This window comes from Triticum aestivum, chromosome 7D (genome assembly GCF_018294505.1).
Source record: "Triticum aestivum cultivar Chinese Spring chromosome 7D, IWGSC CS RefSeq v2.1, whole genome shotgun sequence".
NCBI lineage: Eukaryota > Viridiplantae > Streptophyta > Magnoliopsida > Poales > Poaceae > Triticum > Triticum aestivum.
In genome coordinates, this window is record NC_057814.1 from 104,332,749 (window position 1) to 104,353,108 (window position 20,360).

The window sequence follows — 20,360 nt, forward strand, 5'->3', positions numbered from 1 at the left end:
CACCGGCCTTGATACTTATCTTGATACATTGGGCATCACTCATGAGTTCTCAGCTCCATACACACCTCAGCAGAATGGCATCATGGAGCGCAAGAACAGAACACTCATTGAGATGGCTCGGACGATGCTTGATGAGTACAAGACTCCAAGGAAGTTCTAGCCTGAAGCCATTGATACTGCATGCCATGTCATCAACCGTGTTTATCTTCACAAGCTTCTAAAGAAGACATCCTATGAGCTCCTAACTGGTAAGAAGCCAAATGTCAGTTACTTCAGAGTATTTGGTGCTAGGTGCTGGATCAAGGATCCACATCACACTTCAAAATTTGCACTGAAAGCACATGAAGGTTTTATGCTTGGCTACGGAAAGGATTCGCACTCCTACAGAGTCTTAAACCTCTTTCACTATAAAGTGGTTGAAACTGTGGATGTGCGGTTCGATGAAACTAACGGCTCGCAAAGAGAGCACCTGCCAAATGTGCTAGATGAAGTCTCACCTAGTGCATCGATCAAGCTTATGGGTACTGGAGAAATCATACCTTCAGAGGCACGGGCTGAAGAAGAAATCATCATTTATGCACCTAATCAACCTGAAGACACTGCTCAGCCTAAAGCCAATGCTGAAGACGAAGACAATGATCAGCAAGGGCAAAGTCTTCATCCAGTTCATCATCGTGTTACAAATGAAGTATAGATTGAGAAGATAATTGATAGCATCAATGCACCTGGTCCACTCACTTGTTCAACAGCAACACAGCTAGCAAATTTCGCTGGGCACTTTGCATTTGTCTCTATATCTGAACCCAAGAAAGTTGCTGAAGCCTTCATGGAACCTGAATGGATTCAAGCTATGCAAAAAGAGCTTCAACAGTTCGAGCTGAACAATGTGTGGGAATTGGTTAAGCGTCCTGATCCTTGCAAGCACAATATCATAGGCACTAAATGGATCTATCGCAACAAACAAGAAGAGCATGGTCAAGTTGTCAGAAACAGGGCTCGTCTCGTTGCTCAAGGATACACTCAAGTTGAAGGGATTGACTTCGATGAAACATTTGCTCCGATGGCTAGGCTTGAAGCCATTCGCATACTGCTAGCCTATGCCAACCATCACAACATCCTCCTGTACCAAATGGATGTGAAGAGTGCTTTTCTCAATGGCAAGATTGAAGAAGAAGTGTATGTTGCACATGCACCTGGCTTTGAGGACCCAAAACATCCTGACATGGTATACAAGCTCAACAAGGCACTATATGGCCTCAAACAAGCCCCTCGTGCTTGGTATGACACACTCAAAGACTTCCTGAAGAGCAAAGGCTTCAAACCTGGTTCCCTGGATCCCACTCTCTTCACGAAGACATACGATGGTGAACTGTTTGTATGCCGGATCTATGTGGATGACATTATCTTCGGCTGCACTGACAAGAGATACAGTGATGAGTTTGGACACATGATGCAAGAGCAATATCAGATGTCCATGATGGGTGAGCTGAAATTCTTCCTCGGTCTTCAAATCCGTCAGCAGAGCAATGACATCTTCATATCACAAGAGAAATACCTCAAAGATTGCCTGAAGAAGTTTGGAATGCAAGACTGCAAAGGGTACATGACGCCAATGCCAACCAAAGGTCAATTGGGTCCCGATGACAATGGTAAAGAGTTCGATCAAAAGTTATACCGCTCCATGATTGGTTCTTTACTCTATTTATGTGCATCTAGGCCAGATATAATGCTTAGCGTTTACATGTGTGCCCGATTCCAAGCGGCACCAAAGGAATCGCATCACTTAGTAGTGAAGCAAATTCTTCGATATTTGGCTTACACCCCAACACTAAGATTATGGTATCCCAGGGGCTCAGAGTTTGATCTAGTTGGATTCTCATATGCTGATTATGCTGGTGACAAGGTTGATCGCAAGTCCACATCAAGAACATGTCATTTTCTTGGACGATCTCTTGTCTGTTGGTCTTGAAAGAAGCAGAACTGTGTATCCCTCTCCACTGCTGAATCTGAATACATTGCTGCTGGATCTTGCTGCGCTCAGCTTCTATGGATGAAGCAAACTCTCAAGGACTATGGCATCCACCTGAAGCAAGTGCCACTTTACTGCAACAATGAAAGCGCCATCAAGATTGCCAACAACCCAGTCCAGCACTCGAAGACAAAACACATTCAGATTCGTCATCACTTTCTCAGAGATCGTGTCATGAAGGAAGATATTGATATCATTCACGTCAACACTGAAGAGCAATTGGCAGATATCTTCACAAAGCCCTTGGATGAGAAAAGGTTTTGCAAGTTGCGGTGTGAGCTAAATATCTTAGAATCCTCGAATGTCCTGTAATTGGACACACATCCTAATGCTTATGCATATTGATGACTTAGATGTGCAACACACGAAGTTACGTGTATCTTCAATCAATGAAGACATACACTCTAAGTGTGAAGACATTAATGCGGAATTTGACTTCGGAGCGCCATGATAATTGTGTTGTGTCTGGGTCTAATACTTCCTATACGGTGGGTAACGCCACCACCATATTCTTTTGAAGTGTTTCTATTGGCGTCATAATTGCATAGTCTTCGCATTTGATTTGTCTTCAACCTTGATTTGACTTTACGTTTATCTTCACAATGTTGAGTTGGTCTTATGCTGATATATACATATATTCGTGTTCAGTCCTCTACAGCATTCACTTATAGCTGTATCTTCATACTTGAATTTTTGATCTAAGTGAATGTGATCGGACCCTGACCCCTTCTGTGCTTCTACCTCAAATTCTATCTATCCAAATCATATGCATTCTATTGAAACCTGTCGATTGTCTTCTTTGCATCCTTGTCAACAGAAGACAAAGAGACAAAAGTTGAAATTTGTTTTTAATGCTATATCCTTATTACCGGAGAAGCTGGAACGACCACCCGACAATCCAGGCGTGCGTGGGAACATGGAACAACTTCCAATAAGTTGCATGCATACCATGTTTCCTTCAGATGTGAACCGCCAGGGGCACCTGCGTAATTACGTTGTGTTGTCCCTTTCCTTATAAATATACACTCACCACGGTCATTATCTCTTCTTCCACCTCACACAAACCCTAGCTCCTCCGCTAGCTCGCGTCAACGCCAGAGACGAAGCGCTTAGCTGTCGCGACTACTTCGACGATGTCCTCACGCCGGCCGCGGACCTCGTCCTCTCCGCCGCCGCCATAGGTTTCTTCCGCCACCAAGTTAGGGCGCGGGAGATTGAACTGCTCGGCCTCTCTCTTCACCTCGTCTAGCAGTTCGTCAGCGGTAATTATAACTTACTTTTTATTGCCTTTTTGATCCGTCAAATCTATCCACTTCAATCAAAAGTGGTTTCTTCACTATCAAATCTGGATCCGTCTTCATCTACATCGCATATCATGCCAAGTATATTCACTTATGCTTCACAACTAGTTAGATTCCTCACTTGTACTTATTCATGGATTCGTACAAATCTGGAACCAACTCTCATCAAATAAGTGAATGTCTTCGCACTATGAGGTCAATGTTTTCAAACCGATTTATCTTCAAAATCTTCTGAGAATGCATATGACCTCTCCCCCTTCCCTCGCACCTCTAATGTTGTCACAATTACATGTCCGTGGGAGAATCCCTTGGTTCTCATAGTCTGCATTCATTTGCAGAGTTCTTACAGCGTCATATTCACTCACCTGAAGCCAGTTCCTGTCTGACCAGCAAAAGGAAGCCATTCACTATCTTGAAGCCATTCACTCTGAATATAATGGCAACAGAGAAATCAGCTAGAAAGGGCGGCAGGCAGCGCCGTGGAGATACAGCTAAGGATTTACCTCCTGATCTGTTTGAGATGTACAAGACAGATCCTAAGGAAAGCTATGGCTAGCGCAAGACCCGAATCCAATGGATTCGATGATATTGGGCGGAAGAATGGTTCAAGTACAGATTTGTGACTGCAGAATATGCTGGAAAGAACGCCATCAAGCGCCCATGGGGAGATATTCTATACAGAAATATGCAGCCTAAGTCCAAGTCTGATGCCATTGCTCAAGGCTTCTACCCATGCATGGTCCGAGGACCACAACCTGAGAATGTTGATCCGACGTCAATGCTATGGTGTCGCGAAGACAATCTCTTCAAGCACAATTTTTAGTTTGCAAAGGAGTCAGCGGCTAACAACAAGAAGGCATTTGGGCTCGACTTCAACCCTGGTCCGTCTGCTCCGAGGGCTGATGGCACCCGTGATGCAAATCCCAATGTCATCGGCCCCTTTGACAACTTTGATGGCCTTCTCTCTCACATCGCAGCTCAGAGGGCCACAGTGGATCAATCTACTGATGACGCTGACTCTGAAGACGCGCCAGCACCCCCAAAGCCGCAGAAGAAGAAGAAGAAAACAAAGGCTTCGAAGCCCTCTGCCTCACCAAAAGCTTCGCGTGTGAAGCCATTGGACACTGCACCTCCTAAACCCAGTGTGCAATCTAAAGATCTATCTCGTGTCTCCAAGAAGACCGAGAAGACAAAGAAAACCAAGAAGCCCAAGAAGATTTCTGGGCATGAAATGACTCATGCTGCCATTCTGCGCAATTAGGATGACACCATTGATCTGTCCAGCGATGAAGATCTTGGTGATGATGCCTTTGAGCTACTGATCAAGAGCAAGCAAGAGGTGGAGATCTTCAACGATCTGCCCCTCTTTGATATTGATATACTGAACAACTTCATTGGTGAGTGGTTCGACGACCAGAGCATTAGCATTGATGATCTTCAGCTTCCTGTGGACATCAGCATCACATTTCACGGAGCCATTGCAAATGAGTTGGCCTTGGCTCAGAAGATTGTCGAGCTCAAGAATAAAATTGACTATGAGAAGGTTCACTTCAAGAAGAACATGGCCAAGCTCAGCGTGGAAGATGTTCAGATCTTCAAGAAGATGTTGCATGAGCTCAAGGAACAGTTTCATAAGAAGCGTGAAGAAGCAAAAGGTTCAAGAGAGCGCATGAAGTACTTTGCGCAAAAATGTGTTCAAGCACACAATGAGGCTGAGAAGCGCAAGGCTCTTGGGCGTCCTGGCATCGACCCCAAGATGGCTGCCAAACAAAAGAAGAAGTCTGTTGAATTCCAAAGTGAAGCATCAAGGCAGAAAGAACCTCACATTGTCTTCCCTGCCAGCATGACAGGCTCGAAGCCTAAGGTCCCCTTAGCAGCTTCAGAACTGAAGAAGACAAGGGCAGCTGAAGCCGAAGCCAAGAAACGCAAGCACGAGAATGCTTCTGATGATGCACCATCGAAGAAGAAATTGAAGACAAAGTCTTCAAAGAAAGAGCATGCTGCGGCCTCTGAACCCCTTGTTGCTAAGCCCATTTTTGTTGCCCGTCCAGCCTCCACCAACCAAGAACGTCGCCTTGTGATTCACGAGCCTGCTTTCACAGAGGCTTCTGAAGATGAGGAAGTTCCAGCTGTTGACCCCACCACAGCTGAATACATTGGTCATGAAGACAATGTAGAAGATGATGTAGTCCTTCCTCAACTTGATCACCAAATGGTATCATCGCCTGTTCTTACGAATAGCGAACTCATCAGCATTGGTCGTCCATTGACGCCAATTGCTCAGGATGATTCATTGGCCGATCGCCCTCCACAAGACACCCCCATTCATGATGAGACACCCAGAACTCCACCACCTCAAGTCACCACTCCAGTGCTTGAGGACGACAACTACATGGTGCAGACCACTCCATCACCACAGGCGTCGCCAACTTCTCGCAGGCTTCGCAAAGGCCCCAGGACGCAGGTCACCATGTCGAGCATTCCGGAAGGGGAAGCGCAACAAAGCTCAGTAGCATGTCAAGTGTTTCCTGAAGCCACCCCTACTGCGAATGTCTCTGAGTATGAAGCTAAAGTTGTTGAAGACATTCCGGCTGCATCAGCCGATGAAGATCAAGGAGAAAGAGAAGAAGAATGAGTTGCCACACCCCCTGCTACTAATCAAGTCATTCTCAAGGAGAATGTGACTGTGCCCAACCCACCTGTCATTGAACGAACGGAGGTTAACACCACTGAGGCTGCTGATACGTCTCCAACGTATCTATAATTTTTTATTGTTCCATGCTATATTATATTCTGTTTTGGACATTAATGGGCTTTATTATACACTTTTATATTATTTTTTGGGACTAACCTATTAACCGGAGGCCCAGCCCAGAATTGTTGTTTTTTGCCTATTTCAGAGTTTCGCAGAAAAAGAATATCAAACGGAGTCCAAACGGAATGAAACCTTCGGGAACGTGATTTTCGGAACGAACGTGATCCAGAGGACTTGGACCCTACGTCAAGACATCAACCAGGAGGGCACGAGGTAGGGGGCGCGCCTACCCCCCCCCCCAGGCGCGCCCTCCACCCTTGTGGGCCCCACGTTGCTCCACTGACGTACTCCTTCCACCTATATATACCTACGTACCCCCAAACTACTAGATACGGAGCCAAAAACCTAATTCCACCACCACAACCTTCTGTACCCATGAGATCCCATCTTGGGGCCTGTTCCGGAGCTCCGCCGGAGGGGGCATTTGTAACACCCCGCATGTGACTTGCCATATTTGTAACTCCGACTCTTGCCATTTTCGGCTATGTGTTATGATTTTCTCTCCGTGGTCGGGTTTTGTCTTTCGTTTTGTATTTTTTTTCATGTCATGCATTTCATATCATGTCATCATGTGCATTGCATTTGCATACGTGTTCGTCTCTTGCATCCGAACATTTTCCCCGTTGTCCGTTTTGCAATCCGGCGCTCCTATCTCCTCCGGTGCACCCCTCTTGTTTTCTTTCATGTGCGGGTGTCAAACTTTCTCGGAATGGACCGAGGCTTGTCAAGTGGCCTTAATATACCACCCGGAGACCACCGGTCAAGTTTCGTTCCATTTGGAGGTCGTTTGGTACTCCAACGGTTATCCGGGCATCCGCAAAGTCCATTTGAGTGTCCAGCAAAAAACCTCCTAAAAACCAGCTCAAAACCCACCAAACTCTCTTCCATGCTCTAGGTCGTTCGATCACGATCGTGTGGGCGAAAACCGCACCTCATTTGGAGCCTCCTAGCTCCCTCTACCTATTTATATGTGAGACCCCCGAAAAACGAATCACAGTCCAAACCCTACCTTCTTCCACCTCGCGCCCGGACAAAATTCCCCGCCGCCGGACGTGTCCGCACCGCCGTCCCCGGTGAATCCCGTCGCGCCACCTGTCGCTGTCGCCGCCGTTCCCGCCGCGCGCCGCCGCGGGCCCGCGAGCCCAGATCCGGCCCGCGGGGCCCGAACACCGCCGCCGCCCGAGGCGCCTGCCCCGCGCCCGAGGCTCGCCGCCTTCGCCGCCTCGCCCGCCGCGCCTCCCTCCGGCCACCAGCGCCGCCGCCCCTCCGTCCTCTCCTCCCTCCGGCCGCCGCCCCGCCTCGCCTTCCTCTCCATCGTCGCCGGCGGGCAGGGCCCGAGCCCGAGCTCTCTCCCATCGCCTGAGATCCCGATCCGCACTGTAGCGTTGACTTTTCCCTGTCCCCCGTTTTTCCAAGTCATTGATATCTTACAGCATATTGCCTTGTTCATCATTGTATAACTCCTTGCATGTAGCTCCGATTCGCGCGTGTAATATGTCAAATTGTTCGCCTCGTGATGCTCTACATTTTGTTCAATTGCACCATGTTCATTAGATGTCATCTTGATGCCCAAATCTCTGTTGCAAGAGGGCTAGTTGCTGTTATCTGCTGGTTCTTATCAGAACTTGGAGATTTGTCATTTTTGTATCATTTAATCTGTGCATCTTATGGGCATGAGCTCTACATGTGTTTTGTTGTATGCCATGCCATCTTTCCAAGGGTGTATGCCATGTATTTGTGTGATCTCTGTGGTGACTAGCACAAGCATGCAAAGTAGGCTCCGTAATGTTTCTGATTTCAGGGACTTGGTGTTTTCTCTAAGTCTTTGTCTGCTGTTATTTTGTTGCCATGTAAACTTGATGCTACAGAGAGATCCATGCATATTTTGGAGATGTTCAGTAAGGATGTTTTGTAGCTATAGTTGTAATTGATCCATTCCTGCCCTTGTTTGCAATTATGGAGTGCCATAGCATGACTCAATCTTGTTCTACTTTTGCTATAAAATATTTCTAGCAGATTCTCAACATGATATGCAATTTTGCCAAGCCTATTGTAGTTGATCCATACATGCTATGCTTTTGTTATTGCCATGGATAGCTTCATAAACTTTCCATCTTGCTGTAGGTATGCTTTTTTTGTGATGCATTTCTTTGTGGTGAGTGCATCAAGCTCACCAACATGCCCTCATATTATTATTTCTGCCATGCTCTGTTTTCTTCTAAGTCTGAAACCTGATAACGAAACTTGCTATGTTTACATGCTTGCCATCATATCTTCTGGTCCGTTTTGGCTTATTGTTAGTAAGGGACTTTTGTCGTATGCATTTAGTAGAACACTTCCATGCCTTGCTTTGCTATGTTAAGTTCCTGTAGCATGTTGATTTCGTGCTCTGAACATTGCTACCTGATGCTGTTTTCTTCCATGTCCAGTTTTTCACTAAGTCTGTGATCCTGTTATCTTTTGCACTTTTGCCATGCTTGTTTGAGCTTGTTATGTTGTGAACTAACCATAGCTCAGTGTTCATCTTTTATCAAGCATCTCTTGTAGATTACTTTCATATGCTTTGTTGCTATGTTGGAGTGCTGCAGCATTGATGTTTGTTGCATTTTAAGTGCTATCATGCTGTTTATCGCAGATTCGCGTCATTCTTGTTTTGCTTGCCATTTGCAAACCGTGCATCCGATTCCGGTGATCTTTATATCGATTTCAACCGAAATTATCTCATCTTTCCAGTGGCATGCTTGGTTTGGCAATTTACTGCCTTGTTCATCATTTTCCTTCCGGAGCACGCATATGCATCGCATATCATATCTTGCATATCATACATGTTTTGCATCATGTTGCTTGTGCATTTCTCGTGGTTGATTGTGGTTTCATTTGTTTGTGTTCTTGTCTTGGGTAGAGCCGGGAGACGAGTTCGTGAACGAGGAGCCTGTTGAGTACGCTTACGAGGATCAAGCTTTCGACAACTCTGAGAACCTTGCAGGCAAGATGACCACCCCTCGAAATCACTTCTATCTTTGCTTTGCTAGTTGTTCACTCTATTGCCATGCTGCGCTACCTATCACTTGCTATATCATGCCTCCCATTTTGCCATGTCAGCCTCTAACCATCCTTTCCTAGCAAACCGTTGTTTGGCTAAGTTACCGCTTTTGCTCAGCCCTTCTTATAGCGTTGCTAGTTGCAGGTGAAGTTGAAGTTTGTTCCATGTCGGAACATGGATATGTTGGGATATCACAATATCTCTTATTTAATTAATGCATCTATATATATTTGGTAAAGGGTGGAAGGCTCGGCCTTATGCCTGGTGTTTTGTTCCACTCTTGCCGCCCTAGTTTCTGTTATACCGGGATTATGTTCCTTGAGTTTGCGTTCCTTACGCGGTCGGGTGATTTATGGGACCCCCTTGACAGCTCGCCTTGATTAAAACTCCTCCAGCAAGGCCCAACTTTGGTTTTACCATTTGCCGCCTAAGCCATTTTCCCTGGGTTTTCGTGAGCCCGAGGGTCATCTTTATTTAAACCCCCGGGCCAGTGTTCCTCTGAGTGCTGGTCCAAACTAGAGCCACTTGCAGCGCCACCTTGGGGAAACTCGAGGATTGGTTTTAGCTGTACGTATTGTTCATCCGGTGTGCCCTGAGAACGAGATATGCGCAGCTCCTATCGGGATTTGTCGGCACATTCGGGCGGCTTTGCTGGTCTTGTTTTACCATTGTCGAAATGTCTTGTAAATCGGGATTCCGAGACTGATCGGGTCTTTCCGGGAGAAGGTTTATCCTTCGTTGACCGTGAGAGCTTATGATGGGCTAAGTTGGGACACCCCTGCAGAGTAATATCTTTCGAAAGCCGTGCCCGGAGGCAGATGGGAATTTGTTAATGTCCGGTTGTAGAGAACTTGTCACTTGACCCATTTAATATACATCAACTGCGTGTGTAGCCATGATGGTCTCTTCTCGGCGGAGTCCGGGAAGTGAACACGGTTTGTGTTATGTATGACGTAAGTAGGAGTTCAGGATCACTTCTTGGTCATTGCTAGATGACGACCGTTCCGTTGCTTCTCTTCTCGCTCTTTCTTGCGTATGTTAGCCACCCTATATGCTTTTGCCGCTGCAGCTCCACCTCATTACACCATCCTTACCTATAAGCTTAAATAGTCTTGATCTCGCGGGTGTGAGATTGCTGAGTCCTCGTGACTCACAGATTCTACCAAAACAGTTGCAGGTGCCGACGATGCCAGTGCAGATGATGGGGTCGATCTCAAGTGGGAGTTCGATGAGGAACGTGGTCGTTACTATGTGTCTTTTCCTGATGATCAGTAGTGGAGCCCAGTTGGGACGATCGGGGATCTAGCATTTGGGGTTGTCTTAATTTCATTTGGATCTTGACCGTAGTCGGTCTATGTTTGTATTTTGGATGATGTATGAATTATATTTTATGTATTGTGTGAAGTGGCGATTGTAAGCCAACTCTTTATCCCATTCTTGTTCATTACATGGGATTGTGTGAAGATGACCCTTCTTGCGACAAAACCACTATGCGGTTATGCCTCTAAGTCGTGCCTCGACACGTGGGAGATATAGCCGCATCGTGGGTGTTACAGCATCGATCACGGAGGGCTTCTACATCAACACCATGGCCTCTCCGATGATGTGTGAGTAGTTTACCTCCGACCTTCGGGTCCATATACTACAAAAAAAAGACACATCCGTGACATTTTGGGCTGAACGAAAAAAAATTCTGTCATACATATGACACTTCTATGACGATAATTGTGACAAAACCCGGTATCATCATAGATGTGGTGGGCTCCTACTTCTATGACAAAAAATCATGACAGAAAATGGGCTTTTCGTCCTGGGCGGGCCGGAGACGCAGCTGCATGACATTCTTTGGGCCGTCCATGACGGAAAAAACCATGGTAGAAGCAAGGGCGAGGAAAATTTCGGGGAGTTCCCGGTTACGGTGGGAGGTCGGGGGCCAAGCGATGCGCGTTTCTCTTGTACACGTACGTGCGTGTGTGCGAGGCGTTGGCTCTAACTGAACCCGAGCGAGGCGTTGGGCTCTAACTGAACCCGAGCGATTGCACTGCAGGCTACACGTTACTGAACCCGAGCGATCGATCGATGGCTATTAACTGAACCCGATCGAGCGATTCCTTCGCTACTGCTGCTAACTGAAGCCGATCAATGCTACCTCTGGGATGAACAGTGAGCGTTGCGGGGGGGTTTTGATGAACAGTGAGCGGTGGCGTTGCCTCTGGATGAACAGGACCCCGTGGTGTGGTGGAGGGCTGGATGAACAGTAGACGGTGGAGGGGTGCCCGTGGAGGGATGGTTGAACAGGACCCTCTGGTGTGGAGGGCTGTATGAACAGTAGACGGTGGAGGGGTGCCCGTGGAGGGGTGGTTGAACAGTAGCCGGTCGAGTAGCGCGCGGTGGAGGCTGGATGAACAGGAGCCCGTGGAGGCTGGAGGTGGTCGACGGTAGCCCGTGGAGGCTGGAGGAGGTCGACGGCGGAAATGAACAGTATCCCGTGGAGTCCCGTTTTGCGGTACGCCACACCCCTCCCAATGAACAGGACCCCCATTTCGACCGTAGGAGGTCCGTTTTGTGGTACGCCACACCCCTCCCGATCAACAGGACCCTGTTTCGACCGTAGGAGGTCCGTTTCGTCCGTTTTGCGGTACGCCACACCCCTCCTGATCAACAGGACCCCGTTCCGAATGTAGGAGGTCCGTTTCCTCCGTTGTGCGGTACACCAGGCCTCGTTTCCATCGCCTGTTCCGTCCAAGCCCTCCCGATGAACACGACCACGCATTCCGTTCCGAGCCAGCCGGTTGGCTCCCACGCGTTCCATTGCCTCCCGATGAACACGACGCATTCCGTTGCCTCCCCATGAACACGACGCATTCCGTTGCCTCCCCATGAACACGACGACGACACTGTTTCTCCGTTCCGACCCAGCCATGTCAACGAGCCCTCGCCGTACGTATGCGTGAGTAGGCGTTCCAGACCCCGCCCATATGTACACATACGTGGCCGTATTTTCTTTCTTGCACCCTGGCCGCTGTACGTACGTGTACATGCTACGTGCGCACCTCTACTACGACACGTGCGCGCCTCTACATCCACCAGTATATATGTACGTACACGTTCGCGACCAGAATGACAACGCTACGTACGCTTCGACCAGGTGGGTCCCGACTGTCAGGCACTTCCTTGCGTGCGAAGATGTAGCTGGTGGGTCCCAGCAGTCAGGGGGGCGAATCATTTTGTTTTTTCCCCGGACGCACTTCCTTGCGTGCGAAGGTGTAGCTGGTGGGTCCCAGCAGTCAGGGGGAAACATTTTTTTCGCGAAATACGGTGGCCCGTCCGGTGGGTCCCCTCTGTCAGGTGGAGGAATAATTATTTTGCGCGTAATAAGGAGGCACTTCCTTGCTGCGGCCGTGGACCCAGCTGTCAGCGTCTCCACGCACAGTACTCTTCCGATGGAAGTCGGTCGTTGACCACATTGACCACTGAAGGAAATATGCCCTAGAGGCAATAATAAAGTATTATATATTTCCTTATATCATGATAAATGTTTATTATTTATGCTAGAATTGTATTAACCGGAAACATAATACATGTGTGAATACATAGACAAACAGAGTGTCACTAGTATGCCTCTACTTGACTAGCTCGTTAATCAAAGATGGTTATGTTTCCTAGCCATGGACATGAGTTGTCATTTGATTAACGAGATCACCTCATTAGGAAGAATGACGTGATTGACTTGACCCATTCCGTTAGCTTAGCACTCGATCGTTTAGTATGTTGCTATTGCTTTCTTCATGACTTATACATGTTTCTATGACTATGAGATTATGCAACTCCCGTTTACCGGAGGAACACTTTGTGTGCTACCAAATGTCACAACGTAAATGGGTGATTATAAAGGTACTCTACAGGTGTCTCCAAAGGTACTTGTTGGGTTGGCGTATTTCGAGATTAGGATTTGTCACTCCAATTGTCGGAGAGGTATCTCTGGGCCCACTCGGTAATGCACATCACTATAAGCCTTGCAAGCATTGTGACTAATGAGTTAGTTGCGGAATGATGTGTTACGGAACGAGTAAAGAGACTTGCCGGTAACGAGATTGAACTAGGTATCGAGATACCGACGATCAAATCTCGGGCAAGTAACATACCGGTGACAAAGGGAACAACGTATGTTGTTATGCGGTCTGACCGATAAAGATCTTCGTAGAATATGTGGGAGCCAATATGGGCATCCAGGTCCCGCTATTGGTTATTGACCGGAGACGTGTCTCGGTCATGTCTACATAGTTCTCGAACCCGTAGGGTCCGCACGCTTAACGTTACGATGACAGTTTTATTGAGTTTTGATGTACCGAAGGAGTTCGGAGTCCCGGATGAGATCGGGGATATGACGAGGAGTCTCGAAATGGTCGAGACGTAAAAATCGATATATTGGACGACTATATTCGGACTTCGGAAAGGTTCCGAGTGATTCGGGTATTTTTCGGAGTACCGGAGAGTTACGGGAATTCGTATTGGGCCTTAATGGGCCATACGGGAAAGGAGAGAAAGGCCTCAAAAGGTGGCCGCACCCCTCCCCATGGTCTGGTCCGAATTGGACTAGGGAAGGGGGGCGCACCCTTCCTTCTTTCTCCTTCCCCCTTCCCTTCTCCTACTCCCACAAGGAAAGGAGGAGTCCTACTCCCGGTGGGAGTAGGACTCCCCCCTATGGCGCGCCTCTCCCCTTGGCCGGCTGCCTCCCCCTTGCTCCTTTATATACGGGGGCAGGGGGGCACCCCAGAGACACAACAATTGATCCTTGAGATCTCTTAGCCGTCTGCGGTGCCCCCCTCCACCATATTACACCTCGATAATACCGTTGCGGAGCTTAGGCGAAGCCCTGCGTCGGTGGAACATGATCATCGTCACCACGCCGTCGTGCTGACGAAACTCTCCCTCAACACTCGGCTGGATCGGAGTTCGAGGGACGTCATCGAGCTGAACGTGTGTAGAACTTGGAGGTGCCGTACGTTCGGTACTTGATCGGTCGGATCGTGAAGACGTACGACTACATCAACCGCGTTGTGATAACGCTTCCGCTGTCGGTCTACGAGGGTACGTGGACAACACTCTCCCCTCTCGTTGCTATGCATCACCATGATCTTGAGTGTGCGTAGGAAATTTTTTGAAATTACTACATTCCCCAACAACCACGCCGCGCCGAGAGCACCACGGTGGTGGACAACGGCAAGGCCTAGGAAGGGGACGACATAGAGGCAGGGAAGACTCGGCAGTTGTTTCCCACGCGGAGGGGAGTACGACTGTACGAGGGTTTACTGGTTAGGCCAACGATGGGAGTAGAGGGATGGCTAGGCCAGCGATGGGAGTACAGTGGGGCGGTGAGGCCTGCGCAGCAGCACAGCCGGCCGCGGGAGGAGGGAGCAGGCAGTCCCGCCGGCGCTTGTTTGAGCAGCTGGAGCAGGAAGAGCAGAGATTGAAGAAGCACGACGGTCGTTGGATGGACATCCAACAGTCAGTGCTGGTGCGTCAACCTTTTTTTTAGGAAAGCCTCAAATCTATGGAAAACAGCATACAACCCATCTGCCATTATTTCTAATAATTTACAGCCCATTTGCTAATTCTTAAGGTTTTTTTTGGAGCCCATATTATTTATGTTAGCATTACAGCCCATATTGTGCCCACGGTTAAAAAATTATACAAAATTTTGCATATTTCGGTGCGGTCTGAACTGTTTTTAATCCCAAAATTTCGACTCACATTCAAACTGATTTTAAAAATAAATGTATATCAATATAAAATCCAACAAATTCTCCACGCATAAAAATTAATGTAATTTAAAATCTTGAAATGAAAAAAAAGATATTTGAAACTAATTGCCGGTTTGATGTGTTTTAAAAATGTACAGCCCATTTCTCATTACTGATGGGCCATTTTCTTGGCCAGCCGAATGAAAGCTCTCCTCGTCTTGAAAGATTTGCAGCCCAGCAGGCCTGACAAAGCGACTTACTTGGCAAATCACAAAAAAACTGTGTTGTGGCCGTGGATCCAGCTGTCAGCCTCTCCACGTACAGTACTCTTCCAATAGAAGTCGTTCCTTGACCACGTTGACCACGCTGCGCGGAGAGCACCACGGCGGTTGACAACGGCGAGGCCTAGGAAGGGGACGACGTGGAGCCGGGGAAGACGCGGCAGTGGAAGCCCACGCGGAGAGGAGTACGAGGGTTCACTGGTTCGGCTGCCGTGTGAGGCTGCCGTCGCCACAGGGCCTGGCCAGCGGTGGGAATAGTAGGGGGCGGTGAGGCCTCTGCGGCAGCACAGCCGGCCACGGGAGGCAGGAGCATGCGGCACGACTGGCGCTGCTTTGGGCGGCTGGAGCAAGAAGACCAGAGGTTGAAGAAGCACTACGGCCGTTGGATGGACATCGTACGGTCACTGGAGCTAGAATCGTTCATATGACTAAGTTGACAAAGCCCTTCGTCCCTGTCAACTTAATAGGCCCACAAGTCAGCCTCCCACCAAGGTGGGTCCCAGCTAGCCGGGGGAGTATTCATTTTTTCGTGCGTAATAAGGAGGCACTTTCGTTGGGTCCGAGCTGACAGCGGGGGGAACATTTTTTTGCGAAATACGGTGGCCCGTCCGGTGGGTCCCAACAGTCAGGAGGAAACGATTTTTTTCACAAAATACTGGTGGCCCATCCGGTGGGTCCCCGCTGTCAGGTGGAGGAATAATTATTTTCCGTGTAATAAGGAGGCACTTCCTTGCGGCTGTCGTGGACCCAGCTGTCAGCCTCTCCACGTACAGTACTCTTCCGATGGAAGTCGGTCGTTGACCACTTTGACCACGCCGCGCCGAGAGCACCACGACGGTGGACGACGGCGAGGCCTAGGAAGGTGACAACGCGGAGCCGGGCAAGACGCGGCAGTGGATGCCCACGCGGAGAGGAGTACGAGCGTTCTCTGGTTCGGCTGCGGTGTGAGGCTGCCGTCGCCGCAGAATAACAGGGGGTGTGGGTGAGTGGAGGGATGGCCTGGCCAGCGGTGGGAGTAGTAGGGGGCGGTGAGGCCTCCGCGGCAGCACAGCCGGCCACGGGAGGCAGGAGCAGGCGGCACGACCGGCGCTGCTTTGGGCGGCTGGAGCAAGAAGACCAGAGGTTGAAGAAGCACGACGGCCGTTGGATGGACATCGTACGGTCACTGCAGCTAGAATCGTTTATATTGACTAAGTTAACAAAGCCCTTGGTACATCAACTTTTTTTTTTAATGCATGCAGATCAACTTAGTAGGCCCATAGGTCAGCTTCTGAAACGGTGCGCCCCAGATGTCAGGGGGAGGAATCATTTTTTGGGTGGGTGAAGCTAGAATATCCGAGATTGAAGAAGAAGCACGGCATCCGTTGGATGGACATCCAACGGCCACTGCTGCTAGAACCGTGTGTTGACTATAAGTTGACAAAGCCTTGCATACGCGTCAACTCTGTTTTTTTAGGGGACGCGTCAACTTAGTAAGGCCAGAAGTGTGTGGCAGAGAACTTATAGCCCATTTGAGATTTGTAAGAATGTGTAGCCCATTTTTGAATTCTAATGGAATTTACTACAGCCCATTTACAGTTTGTTAAAAGTACAGCCCATTTCAACCAACCGTTCAAAACAGAATTCAATAAAATTTCCCACATTTTGATGGGATCCGAACTATTTTTATCCCGAAATTTCTAGTCAGATTAAATACAATTTCAATATAAATTTATATTACGTAAAAATCCAATGAAACATTGCGCTCACAACAATTAATGAAATTAAAATTTTCAATATCCAAAAATAATATTTTATAAAGTAATCACGTGTTTGGTGCATTTTTTTATAGTTACTGCCAGTTTTTATAATTACATCCCATTTATTATTTCTTAAAGCCCATTATCTTGTTAAGCCTAATGCATCCCTCCTAGGAAAGATTTGTAGCCCAACGGGGCGGAGAATAACAACTTGACCTTGCCTGGGTATTCCTAAAAAAAGTATAGCTGGGCTAGCCATTTTCAGCTTGAAAATATTAATATCTGGGCTGGATATCTGGCCTGGGCTAGACGGGCCACAGCCCGCCCAGTTAATACCTGCAGCGATGTTTTCGTTGTTGTTCAGAGGAGAAAAATTAATATCTGGGCTAAACATCGAAAAACTCTGCAGTGCTCACACCTCAAAAACACAAATACTGCTCGAGCTGCTTGGTCCCAGCTGTCGGCCGCTTCTTGTGCAATTCTCTCGTTTATTTACTACATAGGTTGACAATGGTGTGGGACCGTGATGTCAGGAAACCAGGAGGAAGCAAAATAAATTATAGTTATATATATATATATAATAAGGAGGCACTTGCGTACATGAGGCTATGGACCTGGTGGGTTCCCATTGTCATCCTCTCCAAGTAATGTCATCTCCTCGCCCGCGCGCGCTTTCCGCCCGAAACAGTCAGCGCCGCCCGCCCCGCTTCCCGGTGCAGGCGACTGCTCCGCCTTCAAACGACACAAGTGCCGTCCGTCCGTCCATCTGCCGCCCACATTAATGATACGCGGTTGCCGAGGCGGCTACTCCGGCGCCACATGTCCGTCCCTCCGCCCGCCCACCATTGCTATATAAACTGCTGCGCCGGCCATAGCCGCAGTCATCCGCATCCGTTCCCTTTCTCCTGTCCACACCACTACTGCCCACCATGGCTTCCTCGCACTCCAGCACTCTTCGGGACGGGCGGACGGCGGACCACAAGGAGATGGCAGCCATTGCTGCCGACCGGCTGGCCGGCAGGCAGCCGGAGGACGACGACGTCCCAATGGAGAACATGGTAGTCGACGATCCGGCACCAACCCCCTCCTCCGCGCCATCCTCGCCGGTGCGTTGCACCATGACCATCGGCGAGGCCCGTGCCCAATATGTGGACAGGGTGAGGTAGATGCGTGAGGAGTAGTTCCGGGAGGCGCAGGCCCACGCCGCCTACAACCACCATCTCCTCCAGGAACACCTGCAGGCGGAGGAGCAGATCGCCGCGGAGCGGGCGGAGCAGGAGGCGCTGCTCGACTCGTACCGCTCCGCCCGCAAGGGCCGCCTCGAGCGCTGGCGTTACCGCATGCGGGTGGCGGAGGCTGCGGCCGCCTACAAAGAGGCTAGCAAAGAGGGCGATGAAGCGGGCGAAGGCGCTGTTTGGCGAGACCGAGGACGAGGCAGAGGACAATGCCGGCTCCGACGAGTCCCCGCTCCGCTGGCGTCGACGAGGCCCTGCTTCGTCGAGGCCCCGCGGCGCCAACAACGAGGCAGAGGACACCGCCGGCTCAGCCGAGGCCCCGCCCCGCCAACAACGAGGCAGAGGACATCGCCGGCTCAGCCGAGGCCCCACCCTGCCGGCAACGTGGGGGAGGATTTCCACCGCTCCGCTTAGGCGCCGCCCGCCGGCAACGAGACAGAGGACATCGCCGGCTCCGCCGAGGCCCCTCCCTGCTGCCAACGAGGCCGCGCCACATAGAAAACGAGGAAGAGTAGAACACGGTAGGTCGCCGCCGCTCGGGTCCAAGTAAGGCCACCGCTGGCTACCCTTCGGTTGAAGCCAAGCTAGGCGGGTTGACCATTGACGGCCGGTTAGCTTCTTGGCGGCGAATTGGAGTTGGAGAGCTGCGTTGGAGAAGAACGCTGCTTCTACTTAATTGCTGGTGCAGTTGGCTGACTGACACGTGGGCCCAACATGCCACATGTCAGTTACGCAACTGCACCTGCAGCTAAGTCACTGAAGCTTCTGTTTGGCTCAGCGGGACACAGGTGGGTAGCTTCGGTTAATTAATTATACCTCCAGCGCACCCCTTTTTAGTTGAAGAATGTATGAAATGTAATGAAATCCGGCATGTTTATATGAAATCCGACCGTGTATGAATGAATTTATTTCGATTAGTTCGAATTCCTGTATCACTGGCATTGGATGAACATGCAAAACAATACGTACTAGCATTATTCCTAGGGTGATCACCTCGTTTGCAGCAGTTTCACATGTACTCCCTCCGGTCCTTTCTAGTCTGCATACAAGTTTTGTCTGCAGTCAAAGTATCTCTACTTTGACCAATCTTATACAAAAAAGTATGCACTTTCCCAATGTGCGAAGTAAAAAGGAACAGAAGGAGTACAAAGAGTTTGAGCAGCTTTTTAGCGTTTCTATACATTGCAATCAAACACACAGGCCTGGCAATTCATAGAGAACATTCAAAACAATCGATGATTATGCATCTCAGCTACTCACATGTCAGAGGCAATATTTACTTCACAACTAAAGAATAAAGAAAAAATTGATCGATGCTGCTGACAGCAAAGGGTGTCCCATTCGAAAATATCAAACGCATGTCTTGCTAAAATCAATGAGCAAAATTTGACAAGGTTGTCCCATTCCAAAATATCAAATGCCTACGATTGTGGAATGGGCAGGGTTTGCCATCAGTTCGGACATTGACATGGCACCTCGTGCTAAATAAACCAGCTGTTCTTTTTGTGCAGTTCCACCAAAATCAACCAAATTCGCGCGTAGCTTGTATGATTTCGCCCTTATATGTTGCAACGCCTTGAACTTATCGGCACCTCCTTTCTTGTGGTGGAAATGAATGATTCGATGTATTCATGAACATTTTGTGCAGTTCCCATTGAAATCAAGCTGAGCACCCCTGTTTGCACAAATACAAAAAAGTGATTAGTATAAAGCAAACTGTACTATGAATTGACAGTTTCAACAGGCACATACATGGTCCATGTAGAGCACACTTTTAGAAAAATGGAACTCACCAGAAAGAATCCTAGAACAACATTGTACTCGCGCATCACAGCAAAAAAATGGAGATTTGTCAGTCCTTCTGAGCTGAAGTTAGTTTGGTCTTGTGGGGAGTAATGTAACCATCCTTCAACTGCTCCTTGTGAAATATCCTTATCTTACCTCAATGGGATATTACGGTGCACATACAGATTGGAAGTCTTGTCTCCATTTGTGCAGTTCACTAAAATCAAGCAACATTATCGTACAAGTAGCACAACATATGAAAGCACACTGCAGAATCATGTGAAAGAAGGCTAGTACTGACCTCTCATGATGCGGAATTCAAACAACTCACAAGAAGAAGATCTGAACCAAATTCGCCTTAACGGATAGGAAGTAAGATCTCCTCTTG